Source organism: Carex rostrata, chromosome 6 (assembly GCF_964058835.1).
Source record: "Carex rostrata chromosome 6, lpCarRost1.2, whole genome shotgun sequence".
In the NCBI taxonomy this organism is placed as follows: Eukaryota; Viridiplantae; Streptophyta; class Magnoliopsida; order Poales; family Cyperaceae; genus Carex; species Carex rostrata.
In genome coordinates this window covers 146,490-151,726 of record NC_135923.1, presented here as the reverse complement: position 1 = coordinate 151,726, position 5,237 = coordinate 146,490, and the positions used below count along the sequence as shown (strand labels likewise).

The 5,237-nt window shown below is 41.6% G+C and overlaps 1 long non-coding RNA gene across 1 annotated transcript; it reads left to right on the top strand.

The window, feature by feature from the left end:
• Positions 1–1,242: 1,242 nt before the first annotated feature.
• On the top strand, positions 1,243–3,039 carry LOC144555923 (uncharacterized). Its single transcript, XR_013512158.1, has 3 exons — positions 1,243–1,259; positions 2,044–2,124; positions 2,820–3,039. It is a non-coding gene; the product is annotated as an uncharacterized LOC144555923 (long non-coding RNA).
• The last annotated feature ends 2,198 nt before the right edge of the window (positions 3,040–5,237 follow it).

Sequence of the window (5,237 nt, the reverse complement as noted above, 5' to 3'; positions counted from 1 at the left end):
GTTCTATCTGACTGTGAAGTCTGTTTTTCAATTTGGTCCCTCTATTGTTCTGAAATGGCTGATCTGTCAGCAGAGGTCAAAATAGTGCTTTTTTAGTGAATTCCTTTATACCAGCTAAGCTTTTTATGTAATTAAGTGCTGAGACTGAGTTTGTCATGGTACCAGAGGCTGGTACAAGCCCTTTTTAAGGCCCGGTTTGGTCCAATACAAGCTACTAAGGGTATTTAACCACTGTTTTCATACCAGAAACATGTAAAGAGGAGATCAAGAGTTCAAAACTTGTCAAATCATCATTTTCAATATATTTTAAACATGTCTGTGCCTGGAAATATGCAAGGAGGCCCCTGATTTTATTAAAAATCATGTTTTGGCACCTTTACACTTGTTTTAAAGGCATTATCATTAAAACTTCATGGATTTAAAGATGTAAATGACATGGAGCAACCCAGTTGCTGTCTTTTTACACTTTAAACCTCAGTTTCTCACTATTTGCAATCAGATCCTCAGAAATAGTGAAATTAGCCATTGAAAGGGCATAATTTCACCATTTCCTTGGATCTAATGGCAAATAGGCCTTTCTCAAGTGGACTTAGGGTTGAGGAACTGTAAAGGATGCTTACTTGCTCACTTTGAACAGCCCTTGTGTGTTTATCTTTTATGCAAGTCACTTTATTCCTTTTCAATCACTTTTAATCAAAGAAATTAAGGGATTGGATAAGCAAGGATGCAAGCTTGCTCACTACACTTATCCTAGCCCTTAATTAATTTGCAAAGGTGATCAAGGAGACAGAAAAGAGAAAGAATGTAAAATATGCAAAGAAATGTATGAAAATGTGATCTTTTGTGAAAGATTTGTATCAAAACAGTAACCTTTTGTGTTTTAAATGCTTACACATGTTATTTAAATGTTTTAAAGAGAGATTATCAGATCAGAATGGAAAATGTAACGCCTCTGAATTCGGGTATATTTTAAATTTAGAATCCTAAATAGAACAAAATATAAATAAGAATAATATATATATAGTTCAGAAAATAAATTATAAAAGGACAATCAAATAAATAGAAAAAAAAAAAACGTTTTATTTATTGAATGAAAGGTATATCCAAATTCTGCATACAAATTTTAATTATATATATACTTAGCCCAATTAGAAAGCCCAAATTAGAAAAAAATGCAAATCTAAATTAAGTCCAATTCCCACCCATATAACCTATCCCTCTCCTCTCTCCTTCCACAGCCAACCCTCCTCTCTTCTTCTGTAAGTCTCTTTCTCTCTTTCTCTTTCTCTTTTTCTCTCTTTCTTTCTCTTTTCCCTCTTGGCCGCCCCTCCTCTCCTCTTGGTTGCCGCCGGCCACAAGCCAGCCACCACCCGAACTCTCTCTCTCTTGGCCGAAACCCCTTCCCCACTCCTCCTCCTTGGCCGAGCACCCCCCAAAGCCGACCCCCTTCCCTTGCTGCTGCCGCCGGCCGAACCACCCCAACCCAAGAAACAAACCCGAAATCCTCTAACCTAGACCCGAACCCCTCTCTCCCAAAACCCAAACCCGAAACCCTCTAACCCTAGACCCGAACCCCTCTCTCCCAAAACCGAAAACCCAAGACCTAGACCCGAAAACCCTAAGATTGAATTCAAAAACCCTAGCCTAGACCCGAAACCCATTAACCCTAGAGTGTGATCCTATGAACCAAAACTTAAACCCAATAACCCAATAACCCAATAACCCAATAACCCATTAACCCTAGACCCGGAACCGCCGATTAACCCAATAACCCAATAACCCATTAACCCTAGACCCGGAACCGCCGATTGGATATACGGGGTAAGGAAACCAAAACTTAAACCCAATAACCCAATAACCCAATATCCGAACCGAACCCCTTCCTTCTTTAAAGTCAATCAAATTAGTACGAGGATCAAGGTTAATACCAATTTAATAATACCAAATTGAACTGTGGGGGAAACTGAATTGAGGGTTTTAATTATGTGTAAATTCTTTGGATTTAAAAAGAAATAAGAAGTTAATTAAGCGTTTAAAACTTAGGAGCAAACCGCGTGAATTTAGGAGACGCTGAGAATACGCGAGATCCTGACAACCGCTCAAACGAAGGCACTGAAAATACAGGTGCGGGTTCCTGGTCTTTTTACAAATAATACAAAAAATGCATGGATTGAGGTAAGTAGTCCTTTTTCTTAATCTGGTGGATAAACTGCATGTTGTGAATGTCGAACAATCGTTTGAATTTGTGTAGAATTGCATGATAGGAACTCTTGATGCATGAAATTGAATTGACAGGAATTGAATTGGGAATTTGGGAATGGGGAACTTGAATGAATCGTTTTAAATTGGGGCCGTCCGTGTGAGGCGGCTCTGCATGTGTTTTTTTGAAAAGCGGGCTGTCCATGTGTGGCAGCCCAGTGTGTGAACAGGACAGAACAGAACAGAACAGAACAGAACGGGTCGCCAAATTCGCGGCGGTTCGCCGGATGGGTCCCCGAAATGGCCCATCTAGAGTGTGATAATCGGGTCGTCCTTGCGTGGCAATTCGCCGGGTTTCCATGTGCGGGCATGGATTCCCAGAGTGTGGAATTTTAAAACCTTTTGAAATGAGTTAGAAAGGGGCGGGAATAAAAACTGGTTATTTTAAAGTGATTTGCATATCCTAATCGATAGGGACATGGGGAAAAATTCAAAAACCTTCTTTTTATGTTATTTGGGGAATTAAATGCATTGATTTGTAAAAGCACCGGGCTGGAACTAAATCCCGCACTGAGAGTTAGTTCGATCTCTCACCGTACCACCTGTTATGTGGGTTCCAGAAAACGAAGAAGAAAGCATGGAGGAAGGCCGCGGGTGAGGAAATTAGCGGAAGTTGTTAAGATAGCCACTATCTGTTTATTTTATATTTGTATGAACAATATTTTGTGTGGACATGGCAGTGACTGTTTGACTAGCCATGTCTGACATATTGTCCCTTTTTTTGTTTGTTTGTGAACTCCATTTACTTTTAAATAAAGTGGCTTGTTGAATGTTTTTTTATTGATGATGTATGTGATGTGCTTAACGCCTAGCACATAAATGCGCGGCGGGTTGTCCGGGGGTGTGACAGAAAAGAAAACAAAGAATGGCAAGAAAAAGACCAAATGGCAAGAAACAAGCTTTATTAATGAAAATTGATACATGGAATGGCCCCCTAGGGGCCTTACATTGAATCCAAGTCTTAATTACCTATGAATTAAGCTTGCTAAGTACAGAGGAAGCTTATGGTGTGTGTGTGCAACACTGTATGTGTGTAAATGTGTGTGTTTGTGTGTGTAGAGCTTGATGTGTGTCTATCTTTCTCTAGCTATCTCTTCTTTCCTATCTCCGTATGTGTGTTCCTTTGAGCTTCATTTGAGGTGCCTATTTATAGGCAAAAGGCTAGGGTTTAGAACTTGTAGGGCTGAGGTGGTCTCATCCTCACCCTTGGTATTTGATCAAATGTCTGTCTGTGTGTGGCTTCATTCCATGTGTGTTTTGTGCAGGGGATCACCCAATCATGCTTTGGCATGTCACCTGAATGTGTTGTATTGATTTGAACCCTTGGATTTGACCATTAGGGCATGGCATGGCATCATGGCCTTTGATTTCATGGTTTATGAGGTGCAATTTGATTTGCATGACTCCTGGGGTGCAGGAGGAATATTCTACTATCTTGGACTGATCCCAGGTGCTCTAGGCACGTGTCCTGGGGACCAGAATGAGCTGGGAGCAGCTAATAGGCTATGTTGTGTTGGACCCGAGCCATTTCATGGCTTAACATGGGCCCTTCTCGATTATTGAGCTTCCAAGCATATAGCATTGACAGATAGCATCGTATTGATTCCCTTATCATGTTCTAAGGTTCAATTTACCACCTGCATAACCAATTTGATGCTCTCAGCCATGGCCGGAACTGAGCTAGTGCTCCTTGCTCAATTCATCTCTCTGAGTTCATTAAACTTCAAATTGAGGGCATAGATAGTATCGCCTGAGCATATTGAGTATCCCTGTGAAATATCGAGGTCCAATTATGCTCTAAACTCAAGTTCCCAAATTCATCTTCCTTCTCTTCTCGGCTAAAATCTGAGCTCGTGAGAGAGAGATATTGATCAATTCTCACACTTAGAGAGGAGATTATTGATATCTTTTAACTTGAGGTGAGGGTTCATGTTATTCTCTAGCCATTCCCTCGAATTTTCGATTTGATTTCGTGTTTGGAGCTCGGGTTGAGGGGAGAAGACGATGTCAGGGCTTGGGCCCCGCTCGTCAGTGACTCCAGGGCACAGTACTCTTCTTGAGTCTGTTTGGGTGCACTCGGCACCTGATGAGCCATGTAAAGGCTTGAACACGGTGCACAAAGCGCCAGGCCCACGCCAATTAAAGGGGTCGGAAGCGCTGAGGCGCTGGGTTTAATTTAAACCCGATAATTCAAATGGACTTGGTGTAGCGTGAGCCTAAACCCTTACAGTTCGGTGTACAGAGTTCAGTCTCCATGCTCCAAGTCTGCCTATCTCTGGGTCCCAGCGAAATTTCGCTTCTGCTGCTGACCAGAGGGTCCCACTTGTAATATAGGGGTTTGCGGCTCCTGATTTGTACCCAGAATGCTTAGGATTATTGCTATGGGTACCCAGGCTGAGGTGGCACCAATCAGAGGCTGCCATGTCATCATAAACTTTGAAAATTCATAACTCCTTAACCATTTGGAGTTAGAATCTGAATCTTATATCAAAATTCATGGTTTTAAATGTAGGATATTACCATGAATTTTAATATATCATTTCCCTTCATCTCGAGAGGATTTTAAACCATTTGGCGTCTTTCCAAGCATTTAAATTATTACCAATTTCTATTTATTTAATTGGCAATATTTTAGGGTACAACAATGAGTAAGGCTACTCTACTTTGCAAAGGAAAAGCCCTTCTGTGCTTTGTGTTTTGGTCCCTTGGATCTCCTTCAAGATTCGTGCAAACTCAGATTGATTTGATTTCAAAAATTTCGCTGGATTCATTTTTTTCGGATCTCCATTCACTGGACGGTCCAGTAGAGACCCCCCCTCTTTCTCTTTCATTTCCCCGTGCCCCAACCTTGCTAGGGTTTTCTTGCCATCTTGCCATCCTTTCCGTCGGATGTGCTCCCCCACCTCCCGCCCTCTCTCCTCCCTTCTGCCACTGTCGCTAGAATTTTGTCCTCTCACGCTACGGTTTCTACGCTGATG